Below are 10033 nucleotides of genomic sequence, written 5' to 3'. Positions count from 1 at the left end.
CAGTTGGGAAAGCAGAATCCCGGAAGGGAGTTCCAAAGACCCGCAGTTCTGGGGAAGAAACTATTGGAGTAAAAGGCTTTCTTGCACCTAGGGATCTCCACTGTAAAGGGATGAGACTTAGTAGCTTGTCGGGTTTGTCGGGGGTAGTTACGTCGGGGAGGTACAAGTGTTTGCAGTTCGTCAGAGCATTCACCATTAAAGTATTTGTAGAACAGGCAGAGGGATGCAACATCTCGTCGATGGGACAGAGGTTGAAGCCTAGATGACAGTTCAGGACCTATCAGGTTGGCGACTCTTTTTTGAACCCTGTCCAGGAGCGAGAGACAAGCAGCAGATGCACCAACCCAGATGTGACAACAGTACTCCATACATGGGCGAATGGTTGCCTTATAGAGGTATAGGATACTGGCAGGCGTAAGTAGTTTTCTAGCACGGTAGAGGGAGCCAACCTTCCTTGCAGCAGCCTTGGCAATGCTCTCAATGTATCTATTCCAGTTCATATTCCCTGTAAACGTTAGGCCGAGGAGTTTAAAAGAAGTACTTTCAGGCAATGTGTTCATTGGCCATTGCTATTGGTGGTAGAGAAGGTTTCTTGTAGTTATTGAAGGAAACAAGCTTAGTCTTAGCAGCATTGAATGAGACCAACCATTTTTGTCCCCATTCCACTACGGATTGGAGGTCATCCTCTAGTGTTTCTGCCATTTTCTTGGATATGTGTTCATTTGTTTTCCCCTCATATCTGTTATAGAGAGTGGTGTCATCGGCAAATATACCCATCTCCGAAACAATATTATCAGGGAGGTCGTTTATGAATATCAGGAACAATAGAGGTCCAAGGATAGACCCCTGAGGCACTCCCGCATTTATGTCATATTGTTTGGATGTACATCCGTCGAGGACAACTTTGATTTTTCTATTACTTAAGAAGGATTTAATTACGTTATGAATTCTTCCAGTGATTCCATATGATCTAATTTTCCTTAGAAGACCATCGTGCCATACCCTGTCGAAAGCCTTAGATATATCAAGGGCCACCGCTCTACCCTCCCCTGTTTTATCCAATGAACGGTATATACGTTCAGAAACTATAGTTAAGATATCTGCTGTTGAACGGGCTTGCCTGAATCCATATTGTTTGTCAGTCAGGAGTTTAGCAGCTGTTAGGTGCTGGACTAGGACTTGATTAACTAAGGACTCAAATATTTTGGCGAAAAGCGGGAGGAGGCTAATGGGGCGATAATTTAGTGGGTCAGTTCTTTCACCAGAATTCTTGAAGACTGGTACCACAGAGGCGGTTTTCCAGCAGTCGGGAAAACAAGATTCGTTAAGGCATTTATTGTAAAGTTTGGACAGAACTGGAGCAACCTCGGCAGAGCATTTTTTTAATAGCACAGCCGGGATGAGATCTGGTCCACATGCTTTTGAGGTGTCTAGGTTTTTTATAATAGCATGTACCTGAGAAGGGGTGATTTTCAAATCGTCAAGTGTTGCGTCTGTTCACAGAGGAAAATCAGGGAGTGAGTGGTGTACCGAGTTCAGTGTGGAGTTTGAGGCAAACCGACTGGCAAGCAGATTAGCCTTGTCAGTTGCTGTGCAAGCAACCTCATGATTGTTTGTTAGTGGGGGAATAATTGACTGTCCATTATTAACTACGCTGTTGTAGATTTTCCAAAAATCCCGGTTCCTAATTTCTGTGCTTCGATGCGCTTTCTGGTGGTTTCAGAGTAATCTGACTTAGCTGTGTCTATCACTCTCTTACAATTATTTCCAGCTTCTATAAACTTCTGTTTATTTGAGCTGGACTTATGTCGGTTGAATCTGCGGAACGCATGCTGCCTTTGACAAATGGCAGCTGCACAAGCAGAAGTAAACCATTGGGGGGAGTGGGGCTTGCTATAGTATTTCCGTGCGGGAACATGTGCTTCAATAGCAGTTTTGAACCATTCAGTTGTCTCATTTGCACACTGTTCCGCTGGAAGAGTAAAGATATTTTGCCATGGGGCATCTCTGATGAGCTCCCTGATGGCTTCCCAATCAGCCTTTTTGTAATACCTCGTTGTTTTGAGTAGTGGGTCTTCAGTTTTAGGGCGAGAATTTAGGCTGATTTCTACCATTATCACAGCGTGATCAGCATTCCCGAGTGGGCTGTGGGATCTGATCCCCTTCTTCAAGCACCAGCTGAAGGTAAAGATCAGATGTGACGGGAAACGATTACATCCCGCTGCCTGTGACAGAAGATGGATTAAAATAGCGAGCTTGTGCGTATGTAGAGGTGCCAAGTTGGAATCTGTGTTCCCCACCTGAGTATGGTGTGCACAGTTCCAGGTCCTGTCGAACACCAGCCCCTTTAAGTCTCTAGATAAGGTGTCTTAGCTAGCAGAGTGAATGCCCCCTTCCATCCCGATAGGTAACCTCCAAGATGTCCACACCCTCATTCCCCCCCCCCCCACTCGACCACTCCAATAATTGATCTTGTCAATATAATATACACCCCCCTCCCATTTTTCTTTGAACCCATCTAGAATTCAGCCCTATTTAGAGACTGACCTGCTTGTTTTCGGGGCGGGGGGGGGGGGAGGCTATCAAGTCGGAAAACAGTAGACAGTCTACCATCTAAAGAGGATTGGGAGGGACCTACTAAAATTTTTTGTTTACTTTTTGGACTTCCCCCCACCCCATTCATCAAACGACTATAAAATCTTAGTTTTACTTAAATTCTAGATATACATGTTATTATTTATTTATTTTAAAAGAAAAGCAAACAAGCAAAAAAAAAAAAACGACTTGATTCAGGAATCTGAAGTAGGACCCCCCCTCCGCCCCCAGTGTGTTTTCAGTATTACTAGCGAGGAGTACCCGGCGCTGCCCGGGTGTTTGGAGGTGTGTGTGTGTGGGAAGGGGTTTAAAAAAAGTAAGTATGAGGATCGAACCCGAACCCTTGAGGCAAAGTTGTAAATTAAAGTGTGAAAAAAAAAAAAGTGCGACGTTAACGATTGCCCCACCGCGACATGCTAACGGAAACACATTTGAATTTATTTAATTACTTGGATTTAGCAGGTGCCCGTTTTAATGACTTAGTGAGGTCAAGTTTGACTGTGGGATTTCATTTACTGCTGAACGCTCCCCCCCCCCAAGATGTTATAGGAAAAAGACTAACCCACATGCGGCGAGCGACAAATGTTGAATATTTATCTTCCCGAAATCGAGCAAATTAAATAGACAGGCGAGCTTCGTTGTTAACTGTGAGATATTACGATCTATATGTGATATAAAAAGTTTTAAAAAGTTTTGAAGCGAGCGACCGCTTCTCTGAAAAAAGCCTTTTGTAGACATACAGAAAAAGCGAACACACATACATACATACATACATACATACATACATACATACATACATACATACATTTTCGCTTTTATATTTATATAGATGGTGAATGAAAACTTGACTACCTAATATTAGCATTGACTACCTGTTAAAGGGTTGGAAAGAAAAACGGAACGTCAAAATAAAGTAGCAACATGTATTGCAAAGCATACAATAGATGGGTTGTTCATCGTAGCTGACGACCGACTTAGGTTGGTCCAACAGATATCGACTGATATCTATTTGCTTACCCACGAAACAAAATGTGACACAAGGTCGTTTTTAATGTGGGAGAAAACCAGCTTCCCCAAAAGATGGCACTCTGGCAGTTTACAAAAATAAAATTGCCTTAGTATAAAAGAGTTTTCCCCTCCATTGACTAAGAAAAATTTAATTTGAGTGAAGCGTCTTTGAGTGAAGGTGTATATTATATTGACAAGATCAATTATCGGAGTGGTCGAGTGGGGGGGGGGGGGGAATGAGGGTGTGGGCATCTTGGAGGTTACCTATCGGGATGGACGGGGGCATTCGCTCTGCTAGCTAAGACACCTTATCTAGAGACTTAAGGGGGCTGGTGTTCGACGCTTCAGCCACTAGTCCAGTACGAGTACCGGATTGCGACTAACACCTAACGGCTTAGTCTCCCGGTATTTATTGAGATAGGAATAGTCTATTAGAAAGTAACATAGGGTAGTTCCACCACAACACTACCCAGGGTAGAGTGACGAAGATGACGAAAGTTCTTCTCTCCCCAATTTTTGAGTGACTTGTAATTAATTTTTTGTTTTTCTGTTTTGTTCTCGTACATTTCATGAAAATAAAAAATATATAACTCATAGAGACAGAGAAGCAGAGCAAATACATAGAACTGGCCAAAGTGCTGAAAGGTATATGGAAGATGAAGAAAGTTAAGATAACACTGATAATAGTAGGAGCACTAGGAACAATCCTGAAAAACTTCGAAAAAAAAAAAAAAAAAAAAAAGAATGAGAGAGATAAAAATCAGAAAAGATACAACCGATAAAATTAATGAAAATAACTGAAATATTAAGGAAAACCCTTGAATGTGGAGACCAATACACATGAGCTACAAGCTCCAACTGACCATATAAAAACTGTAACAGAAGTAAAACAAAAGATAGAGAACCAAGAAAACTGAAACTGTATAATCGTGTTAACATCACCCCCCCCCCAAAAAAAATGTAGTGTCATTATCAACAAGCACCACACCAAAGAGTCGAGCAGGATCAAGAAGGATGGAAAGACCGAAGAGAGAAAGCACTAATCAGAGAAACCAAGGAAACTTAAACTATAAATCGCAAGTAAACTCTCCTCACTCCCTCCAAAAATAGTGTAATGTCGGCATCAACTGGGACCAAACCAAATAGTTGAGGAGGATGAAAAACCTAGCAAGTGAAAGCAAATCCAAATGGTCATTGCCAGCGAGAAGTCAGTGACAAGCGACTGTTATGCTGATGCAAATTCATTTGCAAGTTTTATCGAAAATGGTGGACAGTACTCGAAATCTGGGTAGACTTGTCCCTATGATTCCAAGGAAAACCACAGATTGTTCTCAAAGAGAATTCTTTGATAATGGCCTGTGTGAAAACTCCTAGTGACTACTACTACTACTACTACTACTAATAATAATAATAATAATAATTAATAATAATAATAATAATAAATGAAGAAAAGATTTAGGAAAACATTTTTACAGTTGCAAAATTAAAAAAAAAGTTAGTTGCGGGTCAGTTTCTGATAAATGAAACTGAGGATATTCAAAAACTAAAGCGACCCCCCCCAAAACAACAACAACAACAACAACAACAACAACAACAACAACAACAACATTAGCAACAACAACAAAAACAACAATCACAGCAGTAACAACAATAATAGCAACAACAATAACAACAACAACAACAACAAAAATAACAGAAACAACAACAACAGCAACAACAAAAAAAATAACAGAAGCAGCAAGAACAGTAGCAGCAGAAACAACAATGGCAGCAACAATAACAATCACAACAGTAGCAACAACAAAAATAACAGAAGCAACAACAGCAGCAGCAACGACAACAGCAGCAGTAACAACAACAACAACAACAACAACAACAAAAATAACAGAAGCAACAACAGCAGCAGCAACAAAAACAATAACAGCAGAAACAACAACAGCAACAACAACACCAGCTGCAACAACAATTTATTTATTAACCGTCTTGAATTCTAACTTCAGATAGTTTAAGTTTCAATAAGTAGATGCTTTGCATATTTCTGACAGTTACCGGCCCGAACGCGACTTTAACAATGATTTGCCTCCTCGTCTTCCAGGTACATGTTTGCGCAGCAGCTTAGCCTCCAAACGTTTTGTTCATTTTTTCCTCATGTCACGACAAGTGAATGACCCCTTGTAGTTGAGTGCCGTGAATTAATTGTTTTCCTATTCTGAGTTCAAACTAAATAAGTAAGTAAATAAATAAATAAAAACTTTACGTCGATTGCTTTTTCTAAACTTTTTCCCCAACTCATCACACCTCCTTTCTGATTGAATATATAGAATAAAAAAAAAAACAGAAAAGAAAAGTTGACGTCACTTGCGTATTTCTGTTATTTTGACAGTATTTTTTTGTTTTAAATTTCATTCATAACAAGGGGAGAAAATTCAAGAAGACCTAAAGTTTTTCAAAAGATTTCTCTGAAACTGAATGCGAATACATTGAATATGATCGATATCCCTTATTTTTTTTATTTTATTTTATTTTTTTCACTTTGGACCAAAAACAAAAACAAAAAACTATCGCCTGTTATCTTCCACCGAGTCGTGTATCTGCAGAGAAGTTTCAATATTACTTTTATTTTAATTCAATACATATTCAGATAATTAATGTTTTATTTTGTATTTTTTTATTACTGTATTTTTTGTTTTGTTTCTAATTAAAAGTTACGGAGAAACTTTGAAATTATTGATTTTCTTTCTGATTTATCCCCCATTGTTATGAAAGGAGTTATTAAAAAATGGAAAAACAAAAAAATAAATAAAATAAAATAAATATGTCCAAAACTATTTGCCAAGAACTTTACAGCTAATTCTACCCTATGCGACGAAGGCCATCAACTCCCCATATTTCCTCCTATAACACAGAACACGCTAGGTAACATACAAATATCTGTGCATGAGGTCGTTAAGCTAATCAAGAACCTTGATTCCAGTAAAGCAACTGGCCCTGACGGCATCCCAATTATAGTGTTAAAAAAGCTTCAAACAGAACTTGCTCCCATACTTACGAAACTGTTTAAGCATTGCCTTAAGGAGAAGTGCTTTCTGACTCCCTGGAAAACCTCATCAGTTTGCCCTGTATTTAAGAATTCAGGTGATAAGTCATCTCCCTCTCAGTACAGACCAATAAGTCTCCTGTGTGTCATGAGTAAGTTGCTGGAATCCATATTAAATAGAGAAATAGTAAACCACCTCAGCAGAAACAATCTTCTTAGTGACACACAATGTGGTTTCCGTTCTGCAAGATCTACCACAGATGTGCTAACTGTTATATCTCACAGGATTAGTGAATCTCTTGACAAAAGCTTCCTTTCTAGGGCAATTGCTCTTGACATATCAAAGGCCTTCGACAAGGTATGGCATAAGGGCCTACTTCACAAGATTTCCAGCTACAGTATAACTGGAAATGTTTTCTCAATCATTAAATCATTTCTCTCCGATAGGCTCATAAGATTAGTGGTCGATGGACAAAAATCAGAGGCCTGCAGTATTAATGCTGGAGTCCCTCAAGGGTCAATCCTAGGCCCAACTCTCTTCCTGATCTACATCAATGACCTCCCTAAACACATACTTAAATCATTCGTTGACATCTATGCTGATGACACGACCATCTACGGCAACACATCAAAGGCTGTAAATGACAAAGTTCTCTCTGATTCTCTCTCCTCTGATCTCGAGCACGTGGTTCAGTGGGGGAAGACATGGCTGGTTACTTTTGATGCATCTAAAACCAAATTCCTATCTTTACATCATCAACGCTCTGATCCCCATCTGGCATCAATTGAAATGAATGGCTCTCGTCTAGGAGAAGCCCCATGTTTTGACAAACTCCTGGGTTTGTCCTTTACTCCTGATCTGAAATGGAACATATACATCAAGTCTGTTGCCAAGATCGCTGGAAACATGGTGGGATCCTTCTACTGCTCCAGAAGATATCTCACTACTGATGCAATTCTCTATCTATATAAAAGCCAAGTACGTCTAGGGATGGAATACTGCTGCCATATCTGGGCAGGAGCTTTTTTTTTTTTTTTTTTTTTTTTACATAGGCGTCACCACTTATGAAGGCCGATAGGCCACTCAAGGATAAGGGTTAAAGAGTGTAGAGTAGTCAAAAGGACAATATAGTAATCGATAGTAATGGAAGTTCGGTAAATTTGTTAACTTAAGTGGAACGGCTCATCAGAAACTTGTTCACGTTGGACTTGAAGACAACCATATTATAGACAGCTGGAAAGCAGGAAAACGGAAGACAATTCCACAGGCGTGCAGTTCTAAGAAAGAAGCTTTGATCATGGAATCTATGTTTAGGTTTAGGCACAGATAAAGAGTGGGGAAAATTATTGATAATGTTTTCAGTTAGTCTAGTGTTTCTTGTGAAAGTTTGGCGAGGGGGTACCATAGATTGAAGCTCAGTCGAACACTTTCCATTAAATAACGATAAAGCAGAGACAAACTCGCAACATCTCTTCTGTGAGATAGAGGTTGCAGCGAGGAGAAAAGGACATCTCCCACCAGGCCACGAAGTCTATTTTGAACCCTATCAAGGCAGGACAAGTCTTTTCTAGCAGCTCCTGCCCATATGTGGCAACAGTATTCCATCCTTAGACGTACTTGGCTCTTATATAGATAGAGAATTGCATCAGTAGTGAGATATCTACTGGATCGATAGAAGGATCCAACCATTTTTCCAGCGGCCTTGGCAACAGATTTGATGTACGTATTCCATTTAAGATCAGGAGTAAAGGTCAAGCCCAGAAGCCTGTCAAAACTTGAGGCCTCCCCAAGACGAGAGCCATTCATTTTAATTGATGCCAGATGGGGATCAGAACGTTGATGATGTAAAGATAGAAGCTTGGTTTTAGATGCATTAAAAGTAACCAGCCACTCCTTTCCCCATTGTACAACGTGATCAAGATCAGAGGAGAGAGAATCGGAGAGAACTTGGTCGTTTACTGTCTTAGATGTGCTACCATAGATGGTAGTGTCGTCAGCAAAAATGTCTACGAATGATGTAAGGATGTGATTTGGAAGATCATTAATGTAGATCAGGAAGAGTTGGGTCCAGGATGGACCCCTGAGGGACTCCAGCATTTATACTGTGAGCTTCTGATTTTTGCCAATCAACTGCTAAAAACAGTCCATCCTGCCTTTGCAGAGTACAAAATAGACTTCGTGGCTTAGTGGGGAATGCCCTTTTCTCTACCCTGCAACCTCTCTCCCACAGAAGAGATGCTGCGAGCCTATCTTTGTTTTATCGTTATTTCCATGGCAGGTGCTCATCTGAACTCCAATCTCTGGTCCCCCCTTGCCAATCTTTCACGAAAAACACCTGTCTAGCTGAATCCACTGTGAAAAATTTCCCCCCACTCTTTATCTGTGCCTAAATCAAAACGTGGATTCCATGAACAAAGCTTCTTTCTTAGAACTGCACGCCTGTGGAACTCTGTTCCGTCTGCCTACTTCCCACCTGACTACAACTTGGATGTCTTCAAGTCCAGCGTTAACAAATTCCTAATGAACTGCCCCCTTAAGTAAACACTTCATCAAATCTCCACACTAACGTACTGTACTTGCAATAACCCTTATCCCTGAGTGGCTTCCGGGCCTTAATAAGTGGTGACCACCGTATAAAAAAAATTTTTTTAAAAAGTAACAGAAATGCACAAGTGTCAAGTGGACAAGCCACAAAATACAAAAAACAAAAAAACAAAACCAAAACGAACAAAACAAAATTTAAAAAAAACACACACACAACTAAAACACTTTGCTTCCTTTTATTGACAGAAACTTCATCAGAGTAACTATGGAATTATTAAGGAGTCACTAATGGGGTGCCCTGTGATTGGATAAAAAACAACCAATCACAGACCTCCCTTTTTAGATTCCTCCTAACCCATCGTGTGCGATTATTTCGAATTCTTTTCCTCTTTTGCTTGTTGAAGCCTAGAAAACACGTGTTTTTCCTCCGCCATTCATACAGGACATGTGGAAGAAGTTTCAACAGCAATCGCAGCACTAGGTGTATCAGAATTGTTGTAGGAATTTTTGAGACCCCTAACACGAAACTGCGAATAAAATATAAAAATCTCGTAATTTCTCCGTTAAAAGTGGGTTGTTTATTTTCTTTATGGATTATACTTCCAAAATAAACTATTAAAGTTGTTTTAAAAGTAATAGAAATATTTTTTTTTTTAAACAGTAATGAATTTTCCGAACTCAATATTTTTCAATTTTTAAACTTTAAAAATCTATCAAAATTTTTCTATTGATTCTATTTTTACGATATTTTCAGGGTCAATATGAGATTTTATGTTCTTTCCAATAAACCGAATATAATATTTTAGACAAACGTTTTTTTTTTTAAATTCACGCCCACCCCCCATTTT

Source organism: Euprymna scolopes, chromosome 43 (genome assembly GCF_053919585.1).
Source record: "Euprymna scolopes isolate OS-2025 chromosome 43, ASM5391958v1, whole genome shotgun sequence".
Lineage (NCBI taxonomy): Eukaryota > Metazoa > Mollusca > Cephalopoda > Sepiida > Sepiolidae > Euprymna > Euprymna scolopes.
The sequence above is the reverse complement of the archived record's forward strand: the minus strand, read 5'-3'. Positions refer to the sequence as shown.